Below are 20,371 nucleotides of genomic sequence, written 5' to 3' on the forward strand. Positions count from 1 at the left end.
GATCCAGTCACCTTGCCTGGCTACCCAAACGCTACGCAACGCCTACGGGCATTACTTTCTTCTACGCAATGAGTCTGGATTCGAGTAGCTCCCCAACAATATCTAGAATGGAAATCTATTCAGGACTGTCTGATTGGTTCCACACGTGGGTAAAGCAGTGTTTTGAAAATTCGTCATTGGCTTTGATACTCTGATTGGTTAGAGATAATACAGTCACTGATGACTTTGTTTTGTACAGTACCCCTCATTTTGACACCACCACATGACTTCAATGACGGCAGTCTCCGACTGAAGTGTGTAGCGAACGATAAGAGCAGCAGAAGAATTCAGTGGGAGTCGTCAAGCACCCAGTCACCAATGCAGTACTAGACGTAGCCATTCCAATTTACACACCGTGTCATTCTCTACTTCTTAAATCAACCTTCCAAATGAAATCAGGAAATCTGTGTGGGTGTGCGTGTGTGTCTCAGATTGACTGCCTCGGAAAAGGCAAGTGGAGAAAGGCAGCTGTAACTGCTTCTCTGGAAGCTCCTAAATCAGCAAAGGCCGCTGGGGGAAATAAGGTGGGGAGGACTGTGATTGGCTGTCGGATTCTGAACCACAGCCGTTTAGTAGGAAAAGGGGGACATGCGACTTAATGATCCAACAGGAGCTTATTTTAGATGTGCTGAGCAACAACCAAGGCTTTTTGAAGCTTGGGTATAATTTGAGCTAATGCTAGCGCAAGTCATTTTTGATTTGGGCTGATCTATGCTGGGCTCGTCTCATCGGCTGGTCAGCACTATTTTAGCCGACTATGCTGTTCTGGCTGCTTGGAGACCATTGCATCGTAGTGTAGCTCTTCTGTAAATTGAGGCGATTTTTGACAAGCTTAAGGGGTGCGAGCTAAATCAAGCACCTAAACTATCTGAAAGAAAACACGTTATGTTAGGAGCCAGGTCTACAGCCTTCAGAGTCAGCGATGAAGGCGACTGGGATGCTGGCCTTCTAGGCAGAGTTCCTCTGTCCAGTGTCTGTGTTCTTTTCCCCCATGTCCCGTCTGAGATTTGGCTTTTTCTTTGCAATTCTGCCTAGAAAGTCAGCATCCCGGAGTCGCCTCTTCATTGTGGACATTGAGACTGGTGTTTTGCGCGTACTATTTCATGAAGCTGTCAGTTGAGGACTTGTGAGGCATCTGTTTCTCAAATTAGACATTCATGTACTTGTCCTCTTGCTCAGTTGTGCAATGGGGACTCCCAAGCTTTCTATTCTTGTTAGAGACAGTTTGCGCTGTTCTGTGAAGGGAGTAGTACCAGATCTTCAGTTGCTTGGCAATTTCTCGCATGGAATAGCCTTCATTTCTCAGAAACAAAGAATAGACTGACGAGTTTCAGAAGAAAGGGCTTTGTTTTTGGCCATATTGAGCCTGTAATCGAACCCACAAATGATGATGCTCCGGAAACTCAACTAGTCTAAAAGGCCAGTTTTGCTTCTTTAAATCAGAACAGTTCAGCTGTGCTAACATAATTGCAAAAGGGTTTTCTAGTGATCAATTAGCCTCTTAAAATTATGAACTTGCATTAGCTAACAACGTGCTATTGGAACACAGGAGTGATGGTTGCTGATAAATGGGCCTCTGTACGCCTATGTAGATATTCCATTTTTAAAAAATGCGATTTCCAGCTACAATAGTCATTTACAACATGAAATGTCTACACTGTATTTCTGATCAATTTGATGTTATTTTAAAATGGACAAAAATGTTGCTTTTCTTTCAAAAACAAGGACATTTCTAAGTGACCCCTAACTTTTAAACGTCAGTGTAGTTTAGAGTGATGTTTCCGTAATACACATGATTGCCAGTGTTCTATTTGTGACACTTAGGGTGTGGGTTGATGGTCACTAGACTTGATGCCCTAATGTTATAGATTGTTCTCATATCTGTAAGTAGTGCTTGACACCAGAGCAAGTTACTGAAGGTCCAAGGGCACACTGATTATTCACTGTTGTATTGATGACATTATGTGGACACTGATGTTCTGATTACTTTATGACTGCCCTTTGATGTAATTGATTACTGATGATCGTCTGACTACTGTGATCGCTCCGATTAAGGTTTTCTGTAGTAGCTGATGTTTATAACTCTGTAGCAGGAGACAAAGGTCACTGCTACACTGGGTTTTCTACAAGCCCCTAGGGCTAATGCTGACAAAACAGTTTCCTGTCTGATTGGGGTATAAGGGCTTGTTTAGAGAAGGCCAGGTAGACTTTATCTGCTTCTGTGCTGGGTGGTGTCTCCCTGTTGCAACTTGTAATACACAGAGTGATTTTTGATTGCTCTCCTTTTGTTCACCTGGATATTCCTATAACAGACACGTACTGTGTGTGCGTGTGTGTGATGATTGCCTGTGCTTCCAGACTGATGCTGAAACTGAAGAAAGGGATGCCTGCATGGATGTCCCGGAATCAACCAGACTATATAACTGGGGCACACACGCACAAATAGATATGGGCACAGCTACGTGGGAAGAGGAGCAATTTGAGTAAACAATCAGAGGCTTTACAGTCGAGAGAAAAAAGTCTGTACACTTGCATAGTAGTTATGTAACCGTTGTTGAGGTCAGTGGCGCAGCTGTGTAAGGCACTGACTCTCAGTGCAAGAGGCGTCACTGCAGTCCCTGGTTCGAATCCAGGCTGCATCACATCCGGCCATGAATGGGAGTCCCATAGGGCAGCGCACAATTGGGGTAGTCCGTCACTGTAAATAAGAACTGACTTGCCTAGTAAAATAAAACAGTGCTCAAATTCTTTCCATGTCTGTGTTCCATTGTTTTCACTGATCTGAGTGGGAGAAGTCTGGGTTGTCTTTGTCCCTGAGCTAACGGGATAAGGAGTCAGTTCACTGCCTCTACACACAGGGCCTTGACCTGAAAATCCTTCTTCCCTTCCTTGAAATAATTACTGATCTAACATGACTGGATGAAAGCTTCCGCTACACTGCTTTCATCCATCACGTCATGTGAGATCTGTGATTTATTGACATCTGAGAAGAAAAGAAGGAAGCAAGGATTTATTTCCAAAGGAGAAAAACAAGGCCATGGTAGCCATTTCTGTTTAGGACAACAATTGCAGGTTTGAAAGGTTGGTGAAATAAGGATGCTATTATGTAGTGGGACCCAGATGCCATCTAGTGCCTTGAAATTCTGGTTATAACTGCATGAACGTGTATTATTAGGCCTATAAATAAATACAAGTTTATTTTTGAGCTCATTGGACACCAAGCTTATGGTAAAGCCATAGAATCCTTTTGTTGGGCAAGAATACCAGAGAGCTATTTTGCTTGGCACAAATACTGGTAATTTCAACTAAAAAATATATTTGTCCTTCTGATAGCGTTGAATCAACGTGGAAAACTGACTGGATTTGAAAGCAGTCAACATAAAAGGAATTTTGAAAATGTGTGACTTTTTCCTCAACCAAATTTGAACCTAAATCCAATGGCATGGTTCCAATTTTTGTTGATATCAATTTGAAATTGCAAACTAGATTTTGAACCTCCATCCCTTCTTTGAAGGAACGTCACTGATCTGACTATTTCGGTGAAAGATATGGTGTTGACCAGGTTTGCTTTTTCCTGTCCAGTCATGCTAAATCAATCATTATTTCAAGGAAATAAGAAAGGAAGGCGAGAGGGAGATTGTACTTGCAACATTTTGTATCGAACGACAGGGGTGAGTAAAGATATTACCCTTGGGGAGTTTGTAACATCACTGCGCTTCACTATTACAAATCCCGCACACCTCAGACCCACTTCCAATGGCCACACAGTGTACCATCCCACTTCTAACACCAATGTAGGTGAGAATGGGGGTGAGGACCTCCCTGAGCAGGGATGGAGCCATGGCTGCCTTACTTCAAAAGCAAAAGTGCTCGCAACAAACGTTGGTTAAGTTCACAACTACAGTATTCATTCAAAACGGGAAGTTGGTGAACTGTTGTATTCGTCGCATGTGACTAATAAAATTTGATTTGAAATAAACAAACTTTAAAAAAAAAAAATAGGATGCCTGGAATAAGGATATTGCATTTCTTGGCAATTGACCCGCATTCTACCAACACCACTGCACACTTAGTGGGAAAGGTATCACTCCTTCTCTCCTCATACGTCTGTGTCCCTGCTGGAGGGTGGTTGGCCCTGTGAATATTGATTGACAGCGGCCTATCTTCCAGGCTTCCTGTTGACATCAGTCTGTCCAGAGGAGATCTGGGCCTCTCAAAGACTGAAACACGCAGGGAGGATAGATGACAGTATGGAAGAGTGCACACACACCTCTTGCCAAGGAGAAGTGCTGAATCTTCACAACGCAAGGTGCTGTATACAGCACTCCTTTGCGGCACACACACACACAAACTTGCACTCCCATTATGTCATGCGCATGGGTGTTGTATACACACTGACAGTAGTATGTTAGCAAGTGTGTGCACAGTATTGTTTTTTTAACTGACAACACAGACCTGTATTGGTTATCAAATACCGTAATGGAAAAGAGTGTATGTATGTGCATACATCAATGTCTGGGCTTGAGTACAATATGCACCTCCAGTGATGTCAGAAAAGGGATTCCTTTACTGTATGTGTGTTGATGTCAGCATTGGGACCCCTCAGTGCTCCTGTGGAGGTGACTGCAGCACTTTCCTGCTTGACAGAACAGGCACCTTGGGAAGCTGGCACGAAGAGTGTCACCAGGATCTAAATGTGCCTCAAAACACTTTCAGTAAGGACTCAGACATACAGCCAGCACACCCACAGGCATATGACGCATACACGTATGGCACCCCGAGAATCACACACAAAACCGCGTGCAAAATGTGCTCATAGTCCACACAAACACAGCTATAAGTATGATATGTTGTAAATGAACTATGCTAATGTTACTGTAGATGTAGGCTAATCATTCATGGACCCGTGCACCATGGGTAACGCAGTTAATCTAAACGTGTACAATTTTGTCAATGCACAGAGACCTCATAATACTGAATGCAGTTCTTACTGACAAATGAGAGCAGGAACAGACTGTTCCTGAGTATTGCCAGCAATATGCCATGGAGTTACTGTCAGGGCTACTTTGCTGGTGGCTTCCCGGTGAGATTATGTTCCTGGAATGAGTCACATGCTGGGAGGTATCCCAGCAAAAAAAAAGTATGACAAATGTATGCACTCACGACTGTAAGTCGCTCTGGATAAGAGTGTCTGCTAAATGACTTAAACGTACGTATCCCACAATGGCCTGCAGTGTGAGCGAGCACCACTGAAGACGCTCCATTCACGCTCACTTTCTGTATTCATGAAGGATCACTTTAGAACACAGCTATATTTATAAAACACAATGGAAGTGAAGGCTGCTAACATATGCAAACTGCACAGGAATCTCTACCTTAAATGTTACCTTTACTGTAGATGTACACACAGTCAAAAAAACACATGAAACAAGCATACAAACTGTACAGCCAGCCCCAATGTGCTGTCATTACTCAACTTTTGAGGAAACCAGTTACACTTAACATCTGAGCAGTTTAATAAGTGATTTTGTAGTCATTACTCAAACTGATACAGTCACTGTGACCCTGTAGGAGGTCCAGATGTGAGTTGTATCAGCTTGAAAATGTTGACTAACTCCCCCACTAAGCCACACCTCCAATATAATTTCCCAGTGTTCCTTGCCTTTGAGTAAATAAGTTAAAAACATATCAACGACCATGTCTCTATTTTCAGTCCTTTGGCCTTCACTCGGTGAGTTCCTAGTCTCTGGTGGCACAGCTGGCACAGGTTTACAGTCACTGTTCTTACTCTCCCTACTTACTGTACATCACTTTGTCCAACTACACCTACACTGTATGACTTACTTTCCCCGCAAAACAGATGGCGACAAAGACAGCCTGAGACAACCAGGGACAACATGCAAACGTTAGCACTCTGGGTTGCCGATAGGCACAGACCTAGGATCAGCTTCTCATCTCTGAACCGTGACCTTAGAATGGCATCACCCAAACGTTAGCACTCTGGGTTGCCGATAGGCACAGACCTAGGATCAGCTTCTCATCTCTGAACCGTGACCTTAGAATGGCATCACCCAAACGTTAGCACTCTGGGTTGCCGATAGGCACAGACCAAGGATCAGCTTCTCATCTCTGAACCGTGACCTTAGAATGGCATCACCCAAACGTTAGCACTCTGGGTTGCCGATAAGCACAGACCTAGGATCAGCTTCTCATCTCTGAACCGTGACCTTAGAATGGCATCACCCAAACGTTAGCACTCTGGGTTGCCGATAGGCACAGACCTAGGATCAGCTTCTCATCTCGGAACCGTGACCTTAGAATGGCATCACCCAAACGTCGTCAGGTTTTTTAACCATTTCATTTTGAGTTTAATTTGTTTCCTGAACTCAGTTCAGATGTAAATGATCATCTCGACCCTGTTGGTGACTGCATCCGTCCAACCAAGTGAGGCTTGGCAGGACTTGGAAGTTTGTGAATATGGGCAGTTCCATCTATACTGAACAAAAATGAAAATGCAACATGTAAAGGGTTGGTCCCATGTTTCATGAGCTGAAATAAAAGCTGAAATAAAAGATCCAAAAGATTTACTTAAATGTAAATGTAAATATGCACAAACAGATAATTTCTCAAATGTGTCACATTTGTTTACATCCCTGTTAGAGAGCATTTCTTCTTTGCCATGATAATCCTTCCACCTGACAGGTGTGGCATTTCAAGAAAATGACCATGCTGTTTAATCAGCATGGTAATTACACAGGTGCACCTTGTGCTGGGAACAGTACAATTAAAATGTGCAGTTTTGTGACAATGAACACAGTTGAAGTTGGAAGTCTACATACACTTAGGTTGGAGTCATTAAAACTTGGTATTCAACAACTCCACAAATTTCTTGTTAACAAACTATAGTTTTGGCAAGTCGGTTGGGACATCTACTTTGTGCATGACAGAAGTAATTTTTCCAACAATTGTTTACAGACAGATTATTTCACTTATAATTCACTGTATCACAATTCCAGTGGGTCAGAAGTTTACATACTCTAAGTTGACTGCCTTTAAAGAGCTTGGAAAATTCCAGAAAATGTCATGGCATCAGAAGTTTCTGACAGGCTAATTGACATCATTTGAGTGAATTGGAGGTGTACCTGTGGATGTATTTCAAAGCCTTCCTTCAAACTCAGTGCCTCTTTTGTGGAACTTTGCAAGTCTGGTTCATCCTTGGGAGCAATTTCCAAACGCCTGAAGTTACCACATTCATCTGTACAAACAATAGTACGCAAGCATAAACACCATGGGACCGTGCAGCCATCATACCGCTCAGGAAGGAGACGCCTTCTGTCTCCTAGAGATGAACGTACTTTGGTGCAAAAAGTCCAAATCAATCCCAGAAAACAGCAAAGGACCTTGTGAAGATGCTGGAGGAAGCAGGTACAAAAGTATCTATATCCACAGTAAAACAAGTCCTTAATCGACATAACCTGAAAGGCCGCTCAGCAAGGAGGAAGCCACTGCTCAAAAACCGCAATAAAAAAAGCCAGACAACGGTTTGCAGCTCACATGGGGACAAAGATTGTATGTTTTGGAGAAATGTCCTCTGGTCTGCTGAAACAATAGATAGAACAGTTCTAACAATAAATAGAACTGTTTGGCCATAATGACCATCGTTTTGTTTGGAGGAAAAAGGGGGAGGCCTGCAAGCCAAAGACCACCCCATCATGTTGTGGGGGTGCTTTGCTGCAGGAGGAACTGGTGCACTTCACAAAATAGATGGCATCATGAGGTAGGAAAACTATGTGGATATATTGAAGCAACATCTCAAGACATCAGTCAGGAAGTTAAAGCTTGGTTGCAAATGGGTCTTCCAAATTGACAATGACCACAAGCATACTTCCAAAGTTGTGGCAAAATGGCTTAAGGACAACAAAGACAAGGTATTGGAGTGGCCATCACAAAGCCCTGACCTCAATCCCATAGAAAATTGGAGAAAAAGTGTGTGAAAAACTGAAAAGGCGTGTGCGAGCAAGGAGGCCTACAAACCAGACTCTGTTACACCAGCTCTGTCAGGAGGAATGGGCCAAAATTAACCCAACTTATTGTGGGAAGCTTGTGGAAGGCTACCCAAAACGTTTGACCAAAGAAATAATTTAAAAGCAATGCTACCAAATACTAATTGAGTGTATGTAAACTTCTGACCCACTGGGAATGTGATGAAAGAAATAAAAGCTGAAATAAATCTCGACTATTATTCTGACATTTCACATTCTTAAAATAAAGTGGTGATCCTAACTGACCTAAGACAGGGAATTTTTACTAGGATTAAATGTCAGTAATTGTGAAAAACTGAGTTTAAATGTATTTGGCTAAGGTATGTAAACTTCCGACTTCAACTGTAAGTATACTATTCACACCCCTGAGTAATTTCATGCTAGAATCCCCTTTGGAAGCGATTATAGCTGAGTCTTTCTGGGTAAGTCCAAGAGCGTTGCACACCATTTAAGTCTAGCCATAGATTTAAGTCAAAATTGTAACTAGGCCACTCAGGAACATTCAATGGCATCTTGGTAAGCAACTCCAGTGTATAATTGGTCTTGTGTTTTAGGTTATTGTCCTGTTGAAAGGTGAATTTGTCTCCCAGTGTCTGTTAGAAAGCAGACAACCAGGTTTTCTTCTAGGATTATGCCTGTTCTTAGCGCTATTCCATATATTTTTATCCCAAAAAAACAGTCCTTGCCGATAACAAGCATACCCATAACATGATGCAGCCACCACCATGCTTGAAAATATGAAGTGTTACTGAGTGATGTGTTATGTTTTGGGCAAATCCAACTCAACGCTCTGTATTCAGTCCGCCCTTGCATGACCAAATCTGAGGCATTCATAGACATCCATGTTTCATAAGTTTGAACATCACAGTAGAGTATAACACAGTTGAGAACAGTACAGTAAAGAAAAGTACAGTACAATGTACTCTACTGAACATATCTTTACTATACTGTAATGTATTGAACTCTACTGTGCCATCTATGTTTAACAAAAAATGTAGACATCTATTTCAGATTTTGTCTGGTCCGGCTCAACAAAAAGTGGTCTTGTTTGGGGGCAGAGCTCATTACAATAATTGCCAGTGTGTAGAAAAATACCCAAATATGCAATAGAAGGATATTGCATATATATTGCATATACCTTTTTGGGGCCATAATTCTGTATAGTACAGATCAGGGACCTATGATGTATTTCAGTTACCAGATGTTGATCCACTTCACCTACTGTAGTAAAATAACCAAATTATAATATTTTTTTACTCAAAGTGTCATGTCATAGCTGACACCCTATTCTTTCTGCAGACATCTTTGAATCTTAATTCGGAACAGATAACAGGTTTTGGAAAATGTGGTCGCATTAAAAAAAAACTAAGGGAGATTTTATCGTCATTCTGTTACCAAAGTTTGCATCTGCACAGTTGTTCCTGTAAATGTGTTTTGTGAAACTTTGTAAAACCGCTGAAAGTAGTCCTTGTGCATAGAGTATTGCTTTCGTTTTTTTACTTTGAGATCAATGTTTTTTGTTTGGAATATGTTTTAAAGTGACAAATATGATGTTAATGTTGGTGGTAAAGTAAAAAAATAAAAAAAATTAAATGGATTTTAGGCCTGTATAAATTTCAATATAAGATGTTACAGTTTGCTTTGATAAACCAAGTGTGATACGCCCAGGATGTGAGGTGACCATACTGTATGTATGCATGCAAAGGCCATGGGGCACAGTTCTTGTCTTCAGGGGCTGCAGTCCTGCTGCTTTATCTCACTCCCTGTACTAGCACTGAATTGATCGATTTAAAGTCACTGATTTCCCAAAGAATGTACACACATCAAGGCTTTGGACAACTGAGCCGATCCAAGCCCAAATCAAGGCGTACTGAGCTCGCATGGTTACTGGGACCCTTCTGAAAATAACAATGTGAAATAAAAAATAACTGAGCCGGCACAAAATGGTTTGGGTCTGCATAATAATGTGAAAGGGTAATGGTTTCCATTTCCCAGGACTCAGTCTCAGATTAACAGGATAGGACTAGAACCAGCAGACAAGTCAGCCCTTGAAGACTGGACCTGTGACACGCTGGCTATAGGCATAAACCCACTCGTAACATTTGACATGACATAATGTTAATGCTTAGCTGCGTAGGGGCATGGCATAAGTGTCTGTTGGCATTCTGTTCTCCCCAGGGTATTCATCACCACAAAGTAGTTACAAATCGGTAGCCTATCAGAATGTTTAGCAAATGAAATAGTTAGCACATCTTACTATAGCATCTAGCACTAGTATGCTGCCAGTAGCACAAACGACGACATCACTTTCCTACGTGAATGAGGAAACCATCAAAATAAAAGCCTGCTTTTGAAAACATTGCGATGTGGATAAGTCATTCAAATGATTTTGAATTTTAAAATCAATGGCCACTTTTAATTGTGCATACAAGAAAATGCAAGAAGTAATTTCTGAAAACAAATAGAAAATATATGTTTTAACCTTCTCAAGTGTGAGATCCAAATATCTAACGGTCGCCGCAGCGTGAGTTTTTTTTATGCGCATGATGTCAGAATGATGTCACTGTTCCAAAATGTGATTGTTACCCAAAAGGACATAGGGCTGGGCGGTACGGCCACAATCTCATATCCCAATATAGGTAATTTCATATCCTGATAACGATACATATCACGATATAGCCCATTTTCTGTAAATTCAATGAATAAATTGTTTATATAAAATGACCACATGTAAAGGCCCATTTCTTATTACATTTTGAATTATACGCAACAAATAAAAAGGTACTTACTCATATGTTATTATTTCTCCTTTTATTTAGAACCTTTGTGCAAATTTTCAATTAAGGGTGTAACAAAATATAAAATATTAATGTATAAAATCTAAAAAAAAGAATTTAAAAAAGGTAAATAGAAAACACTTCAACTATAGTTGCAAACAAAATAAATATCTATTTATTTATTTTTAATTAAAAAAATTGAGGGGCTTGTCTGTTTTGCATGTTATTTTGGCATTAATACGTGTCACATGTCAATTTGTATGTGGTACCTGATGTGGCAGGTAGCCTAGTGGTTAGAGTGTTGGGCCAGTAACCGAAAGGTTGCTGTATTGTATCCCAGAGCTGACAAGGTAAAGATCGCACATTCTGCCCCTGAACAAGGCAGGTAACCCAACGTTCCTAGTCCGTCATTGTTAATAAGAATGTGTTCTTAACGGACTTGCCAGGTTAAATACTTTTTTTTTTTTTTAAACTTGGGTCGAGTGTTAGCACCAACTCACGAAACCCCCGTTTCTCGTCCGTGTAAATTGGGGCCATGTCTTTGCAGATGTAAGTTGTAACGACAGCTGTTATCTCCTTCCATCTTCATGATTCTTTACCATATGGTGTGTCGCGGAAAAAGCCTCTTGCATCGTCTGAGTCGGGGGTTTGTTTTGAGCACTCGACTGTACTTGTTTGGGTCTCATCCGTAGACTCTCTCTGTACTGTTTCACATGAGTATTGCATAAGTGGTAAAAGAAGTTAGTGGTGTTTGAGCCCGTTTTCGGGACCGACACGCAGCATATTTTGCAGAGGACGGTTTTCTGGTCCGTGTCAGACTTTTCATACCCAAACCATATCCGTGCAAACGAAGTAGCCACTCATAGGGACAAGTGCCGTGTCTGCTATGTGTCACATTCACTCTTGTCCATGTTTGTTTGTGTTGCAAATGTCCTTCCTTTCCTTCCACACGGCACGCAAAGCGTCGTCCAATTGATGAAAAATGTTGCCATAAAGAGTGATTTACGACAACCAAATAAACGACAGAGCATGATATGAAACAATAGACATTTTTCTATCGTCACACGATATATATCGTCATAGCCCCCAGCCCTAACAGGACAGTTAACTTGCGCTGCCCTCAAACCAAGGCACGCTGCCTGATAATTATCTATAGACGGTTTCAACTTGTCAATTTCAAATTACTTTAACAGGTTTTATTTTCTAACAGTTGGAATTGAGGTGTGTGCCACCTCATTAATTCACATAAGTAGCCCATTTTCACTATTAGGCATTACTGAGCCAGACAAACTTCTCTCTTCGGCGTGAACCCAAGCACTGCCCTTTACACCTGTGCAACTGGGTCCTGGACTTCCTGACGGGCCGCCCCCAGGTGGTGAGGGTAGGTAACAACATCTCCACCCCGCTGATCCTCAACACTGGGGCCCCACAAGGGTGCGTTCTGAGCCCTCTCCTGTACTCCCTGTTCACCCACGACTGCGTGGCCATGCACGCCTCCAACTCAATCATCAAGTTTGCGGATGACACTACAGTGGTAGGCTTGATTACCAACAACGACGAGACGGCCTACAGGGAGGAGGTGAGGGCCCTCGGAGTGTGGTGTCAGGAAAATAACCTCACACTCAACGTCAACAAAACAAAGGAGATGATTGTGGACTTCAGGAAACAGCAGAGGGAGCACCCCCCTATCCACATCGACGGGTCAGTAGTGGAGAAGGTGGAAAGTTTTAAGTTCCTCGGTGTACACATCACGGACAAACTGAATTGGTCCACCCACACAGACAGCGTTGTGAAGAAGGCACAGCAGCGCCTCTTCAACCTCAGGAGGCTGAAGAAATTTGGCTTGTCACCAAAAGCACTCACAAACTTCTACAGATGCACAATCGAGAGCATCCTGTCGGGCTGTATCACCGCCTGCTACGGCAACTGCTCCGCCCACAACCGTAAGGCTCTCCAGAGGGTAGTGAGGTCTGCAGAACGCATCACCGGGGGCAAACTACCTGCCCTCCAGGACACCTACACCACCCGATGTCACAGGAAGGCCATAAAGATCATCAAGGACAACAACCACCCAAGCCACTGCCTGTTCACCCCGCTATCATCCAGAAGGCGAGGTCAGTACAGGTGCATCAAAGCAGGGACCGAGAGACTGAAAAACAGCTTCTATCTCAAGGCCATCAGACTGTTAAACAGCCACCACTAACATTTAGCGGCCGCTGCCAACATACTGACTCAACTCCAGCCACTTTAAAAATGGGAATTGATGGAAATTATGTAAAAATGTACCACTAGCCACTTTAAACAATGCCACTTAATATATTGTTTACATACCCTACATTACCCATCTCATATGTATATGTATATACTGTACTCTATATCATCTACTGCATCTTGCCATCTTTATGTAATACATGTACCACTAGCCACTTTAAACTATGCCACTTTATGTTTACATACCCTACAGTACTCATCTCATATGTATATACCGTACTCTATACCATCTACTGCATCTTGCCTATGCCGTTCTGTACCATCACTCATTCATATATCTTTATGTACATATTCTTTATCCCTTTACACTTGCGTGTATAAGGTAGTAGTTGTGGAATTGTTAGGTTAGATTACTTGTTGTTATTACTGCATTGTCGGAACTAGAAGCACAAGCATTTCGCTACACTCGCATTAACATCTGCTAACCATGTGTATGTGACTAATAAAATTTGATTTGATTTGATTTGAGATCAAGTATCTCTAGTCAGAACAGGCCTTGCAAACTTTTCCCTCCTGGCCAGTGGTGTAAAGTACTTAAATAAAAATACTTCAAAGTACTACTGAAGTTGTTATTTGAAATTTTAATTTTCTTTAAAAATGTAGTAAAGTATGTACTTTTTACACCATACATTTTCCCTGACACCCGAAAGTACTCCTTACATTTTGAATGCTTAGCAGGACAGGAAAACTGTCTAATTCACAAGAGAACACCCCTGGTCATCTCTACTGCCTCTGAGCTGGCGGACTTAAAACACAAATGCTTAGTTTGTAAATGAAGTTTATAAAAAAAATTATAATAAAATAAGCCTTCTGGTTTGCTTTAAATAAGGAAATTGAAATGTATACTTTGATAGTTAACTAAATTTAAAACCAAATAATTTGAGTTTTACTCAAGTAGTATTTAACTGGGTGACTTTCACTTGTGTCATTTTCTATTAAAAAGGTATCTTTACTTTTACTCAAGTATCAAAATTGGGTACTTCTTTCACCACTGCCCCTGGCACATTTTCTGTCTGACAGCCGTATTGCCTTTTTTTTTTTTTTTAAGGAAAACAACCTCTGCAAATGCACATGTGTGCGTTCCTATCAAAGTAAGTGCCTTATTTTCTGTATATTGTTTTGTCGTTTCTACTGTAGCATACCATATGCATGTATGGAGCGTAACGTATTTACTGTTTTATTCACATTTTCAAGTACTGGTGAAAAATCATGCATTCCGATTCTTGCATAGACTGTAATAGACATGTGTTTAGAATACGTTTTTGAAGGTTGTACTGATTATGATAAACTAATGCTAAGCTATGTGTGGCGCCATGTTTGTCACGTAAGCGTCTGTCAGACCAAAGATGTTATAACGAAACGAGATGAAGTGATAATTCACTCGACTGACTTGTGCTTTCACGACAACTGGGAACTCTGAAAATACGAGGTCAAATCATGATGTCAGTGATCTTCAGATCGGAAATTCAGAGCTCTAACAAGAAGCCTGATGTCCCCGGATGACCGTTAAACGATTTTTCCCAGTCGATGCTCGTTTTTGTACCAGTTCCCAGTTGTCTTGAACACGCTGAAGTCAGAAATTGGAGATTTCCCAGTTGTCTTGAACGCGGCATCAGATTGTAACTATGGTACCTCAGGGTTGCCAGCGCAGATCCCCCTTTCCAGGGGTTTTATTTAGCATAAAGTTCTGTGTTTTCCCCCCTTTAATTGATAAATCGCCCATAGTAATATTTCCTGCATCATATCCCCCCACGACACCTTCCCTCCCATGGACTTGAAAACCCCCACAAACGGTTTCATCCCTCTTTAGTTTTTGCTCTACCGTTAGGCTAGAATTTGGGGGGGGATGATCTGTGCGGTGATAACATTTTATTTGCATTGCGATTTGTCAAGTCATGTCCTCCGGTTCTTGTATATACAGTAACAAGTACATTGAAGATTTGAAATATGCTGAAAAGTGACCAAAGCTAATTTCAGGCAACGGGCGCAGCCATCTTTGACCGTAACTTTGTTTATTTGCGTATTATAGTGAAGAGCATTCTGGGATTGAGTTTTTCCTTGTCAAAAATAAACAACCATGGCTGCCATCAAAGAAGGTAGCTGCTGTTAGCTTAGCTGACACGCATCTCTTTTCTAAACAATATTACATTTCTCCCATCTGCTCACCAGAGATGTGGTACATTGTAAACAAGTCTAGCTGGTAGGTCGCTAACTTATGTTTTGTTTGTTGTCAGCTCAACCTGTTATTTAGACTGGTTAATGGAATGAATTTGGCTGTGGATGTGTTCCACGTGATGCTTGGATGTTGAAATTCGCATTTATCTTTTACAATAAAAAGGGGAAATTGAGGAATAAAGTTGTGAAGACCTTAATTTCCCATCAGTACAAAACATTGTTTAGATGCTTTTCAGACAACTCTTCCAAACACATATTTGCAATGGTTTGCTGCACTGACCACTCAACAAGGATCACAAATATGTGATCGTACACAAAGGGTTAAAAACATTTTTAATGAAAAAAATAATAATGCCAATAATGAAAAAAATACAATGTTGACACTGGTATGTTGAGAATATTGGGCTGAATAAAAGCTTGTTGAAGGGGTGATGGGGAAAATGTCCCTAGGCGGAGCAGCAGGTAGCTGACTAGTGGTGGCTATTTAGCGGTTTGGGTGACTGGGGTCCCTGATGATCTTCTTTACCTTCCTGCGACACCTGGTGTTGTAGGTGCCATGTAGGGAAGGCAGTGCACACCCAGTGGTGCGTTCGGCTGCACGTGTCACCCTCTGAAGCGCCTTCCGGTCCGCGGCAGAGTTGCCGTACCAGGCTGTGATGCAGCCTGACAGTATGCTCTCGATGGTGCTCCTGAACACTGAGGGCCTTCAGGGACAGGCTGAATTTCTTCACTTTCCTGAGGTTGAAGAGTCGCCGTCATGCCTTCACCACGGTGTCCGTGTGGTTGAACCAATTCAGCTTCTCCGAGATGTTTAAGCTGAGGAATTTGAAGTTATTGACAGTCTCCACGGCGGCCCTGTTGATGAGGATGGGGGCGTGTCCAGCCTGGTTTCTCCTGAAGTCCACAATCAGCTCCTTTGTTTTACTAACATTAAGAGAGAGGTTGTTTACCTGGCACCATTCCGCCTACATCCTCCCTGTAGTCTGTCTCATCGTTGTTGGTAATCAGGCCTACTACTGTTGTGTCATCAGCGAACTTGAAGTTGGAACTGTGGGAGGTGCTTATACAGAGAATATAGGAAGGAACTGAGGATGCACCCTTGTGGGGCCCCCGTGGGGGGGGGGGTCAGGATGTCTAGGACCCAGTTGCATAGGGAGGACTTCAGACCCAGGGCCTTGAGCTTTGTAATGAGTTTATAGGGCACTATAGTACTGGAAGCCGAGCTGTAGTCGATGAACTGCATCCTTACATATGCATTCCTTTCTGAGGATCTATCAGGGCGGTAGGCAAATTGGAGAGGGTCAAGTGTGTCGGGGAGGGAGGTGGTGACATGGTCTTTGACTAGCCTCCCAAAGCACTTCATGATGACGGAAGTCAGTCAGTGCTACTGGTCGGTAGTCATTCAGTTCAGTTACTTTCCCTTTTTGGAAACAGGGATGATAGTGGACATCTTGAAGCGGCTGGGTATTAGCGGCCCGAGTTTGGGAGAGATTGAAAATGTTTGAGAACACAAAAGCCAGGTGGTCTGCACATGCTCTGAGGGCATGGCTATGGATACAATCTTGGCCAGCAGCCTTGCGAGGGTTAACATGTTTGAATTACTTACATATGTCCTCAGTGGAGACCATGTGTAGCCTACGTTGTCACTCGGGGCTCTCCTCGGCAGCTCAGAGTCATTATCTTCGAATCATGATAAAAAAAAGGTGTTACGCTTCTCCGGCAGGGTGGCGTTGGTGAATGCGATGTGGCTGGCTTTTTATTTGTCATCCGAGATTGTTAGGAGCCCCTGCCACTTACGCCTTGTGTCCGACCCGCTGAATTGCCTATCCCCTTTTTCCCCTACACTTGCATTTCGCCATCCTGATCGATCTGCGTAGGTCGTATTTGTATGGTTTAACCAAACAATTGTCCCTGGTTACCTTGCCCTGTTTATAAGCAGCATCCCGCTCTTTCAGTTTTCCTACAAGGCTGCTATCAATCCACCATTTTTTGAGTCGGGAACGTTTAGAAAGACACTATCGGTATCAAGTCATCCATGCATTTTTTTTGAATCCGGTGACTGTCGGCATGTTCATTGATGTTATTCATCTCCAGAGGCAACCCAGAACATATTCCAGTCCACGTGATCAAAACAGTCTTGGAGAGTGAATTCTGAATGGTCAGACCAATGCTGTGTAGACCTCACCACAGGAACATCCCTCAAGTTTTTGTTTGTAGGTGGGGAGAAGCACGATGGAGTTATGGTCGGATGTGCCGAAAGGAGAAATGGTCAAGAGTAGAATGCGAGTTAGACAGTCAATGTGTTGGTAGTAATTACTTTTGTTAAATTCCCCCACAACAATGGATGCTGCCTCCAGAAATGCGGTCTCCAGTTTGTTCAGGGTCCAATTAAGATCTTTGAGAGCATTTTTTGGTTCGGCTTGGGGCGGGATGTACTCAGCCATTGCGATAATCCCTGAGAACTCTCTCGGAAGGTAAAAAGGGCGACATTTGATGACCAGCTATTCCAAGTCGGGGGAGCAGAAGCTCGCAAGCTCCTGGACGTTTCCTCTGTCACAAAATGGGTTGTTGGTCAAAGCAGAGCCCACCACCTTTGCTCTTGCCAGAGACAGCCCGCTTACGATCTGCTTAAAAAAACAGTAAAACCCGCTGGTTGTATATAATCCGTTTGGATGTCGGAGGAAAGCCAAGTCTCAGAAAAACAGTATGTTGCAGGATCTGATGTCCCTCTGGAAGGAGATCCTCAACTCAAGTTTGTTCATTAATGATTGAACATAGGCGAGTAGCATGCTTGGTAACTGAGGACGGGTCACCCAGCGTCTTAATCTTATTAAGACTCAGCCACATCTACCTCTCCGTCAGTGTCGTCGCTTCGTACTCGCCGGTAAGACTGCCAAGCAGCTCAGCGCCTAGTCCATTGTTCCGCCATCTCAAGGAATTCGGGGAGGTTGGATGGACAGTGATTACCCAACGATTTGTATTCCAATAGTTCTACTCAGATGTATGTAGTAATGTAGTAAAACTGATTAAGAACATTTGAGAAAACGCAGGGGGAAAAAAGTAGAAACCGCCAATGTTTTATCGGAGCTCGAGGCGCGGCACCCTCTGTCGGCGCCGTCTTAACCACCTATACATCACTAGAGCTTGGGATGCGTAGAACAGTCGAAGCTCTACTCTTCGTTCACTCTCTACAAGCCAATATGCATCCCATGTACAGCATATTACAGTGTATTGCATTGAGGGCTATGTTGGGGGTAGAGAGCAAAGCTCTGCTGTATATGTACGACACACTCCCCCTCCAAAACGACACATATTTGATTAGTAGTGACCCTACTGAGTATTTCCCACCCCACTTTAGCTGAGACGGGTAGAAAAGTTCTCTCTACAAGCCAATAGGTATCCCATATACCGTGTATTGCATTGCAGTGAATGGCGTGGTAGTAGTCCCCTCAGCAGCCTCCATTGCATCTATCAGTATTTGTGTAAACCTTCAAAAGAAATGCAGGTATAAATGCAGTATTAAGCTTCGTCAAATTATCCATTTATTTTGTGAAATGCGGTTGCAGTGTTGTGAATAAGTTGTACTGCACTAGAGTCCCGCCCCCCCCCCCCCCCCTCCTCCGAATAAAATCGATATTCCCAAAGTTCAGCATGTCTTTGCAGGGGGACTCTTATTTTGAATATAAAAATACCCGATCGTGCTGCAGGCATACTATCCTGCTGCTAGGAACACGGTAATACAAGTACTACCGACATCGATTAATTTGCATGTCAATACGTTTCTGTGGTGCGTCGAGCGCACAGGCTCATTGCCTTGCACACAATCCTGAATAGGGACTCTACTGAACAGTATGCTACCATTACTTGCTATTGGGTTACTCTGGGATTTCCCTACGTCATTTCTTAATGCACATCTCATTAATAAGACGCAGGCTTTAAATCAATCACTTTCACTTCATTGAAAGTGATCAAGACATGCACACATGACGCTTATACCAATGTAGTGGTTTGACTATAAACATATTTAAATTCCTTTTGTTTTCGATAAGAATCGTGACAATGAACGATAATAAAATATAACATTCTGACCACGGGTGCATCGGGTAGCCTACCCATGACTTACCTTTTGCGCAGAGGTGCGAGATAACGGACCCACAAAATAAACGTGAGCACAGCCTTTATCCGCAGTTATGGTGTTGATATCACGATGAATTAATTCGTTTCTGTTTTGTGCAGTCTCGGATTTATGAACGGGCGGGGTGCCGCTTTAGGGGGCCCAAGTCCACCGCAGGGGTGTAGAAGTACCCTGGGTTTGAGTCACGTACAGCGTCGGCATCACTCCTCCGGTTGGCAGCACCGTTGGTGGGAAATTTTCGGGTTGCGGAGGCAGGTCGGCCTTTTTGTAGCAAAATGTCACCGTGTCTAAAGGTGCGCGCTAGCAACACCATTCTCCTTAATTATTACAACTACGGCTCGTTTTGTCTCCTTTTCCCCCATATTTGCTTCTTCATCGCAATGCGCCTTCTACACCCTCACGAATAAGGTCCTCCGTATCATCTTCTCTTGCCAGCAGGTTCTCAAATCCGAACGCCCTGTCCCGCAAGCAATGCAGGTTTGGAGCCAAACCTACCGAGTAAAATGGCGAATGTAGCCTCCTTAATTATCGCAGTTTGGCTATGAGTCCCTTTTCTAATTTTTTTTTGAAATTATGCATTATATACCAGATGCGTGAGCCGTTCCTCCTCACTGTTGATATGGTTTCATTATATTATGGGGGAGAGCACAACGTGGGCGGTGACTTAAAAGGGACAGACCAGCGTTTCTCAAACTCGGTCCTCGGGACCCCAAAGGGTGCACGTTTTGGTTATTGCCCTAACACTACACAGCTGACTCAAATTATCAAAGCTTGATGATTAGTTGATTATTTGAATTAACTGTAGTGCTAAGGCAAAACCAAAACGAAAAACCTGGGACCCTGGGATGGACCCATCCTGCAAGAGTGTGTGTGTGTGTGTCTGCAAATGACAGGACTGCATTTTTATCCATATATTTTATATAATTCATTGA

General features: G+C 42.7%; 1 protein-coding gene across 2 annotated transcripts in view; it reads right to left on the reverse strand.

Moving 5' to 3' along the window:
* The window catches only part of LOC129821395 (E3 ubiquitin-protein ligase HECW2-like), a 60,037-nt gene extending 39,914 nt beyond the window's left edge, over positions 1-20,123 (reverse strand). For both annotated transcript variants that reach the window (XM_055879026.1, XM_055879025.1), the window contains exon 1: positions 19,428-20,123. The gene's annotated coding sequence lies outside the window, so the exon portion shown is untranslated. The remainder of the gene's footprint in view (positions 1-19,427) is intronic.
* Positions 20,124-20,371: the final 248 nt, after the last annotated feature.

This window comes from Salvelinus fontinalis, chromosome 23 (genome assembly GCF_029448725.1).
Source record: "Salvelinus fontinalis isolate EN_2023a chromosome 23, ASM2944872v1, whole genome shotgun sequence".
Classification (NCBI taxonomy): Eukaryota; Metazoa; Chordata; class Actinopteri; order Salmoniformes; family Salmonidae; genus Salvelinus; species Salvelinus fontinalis.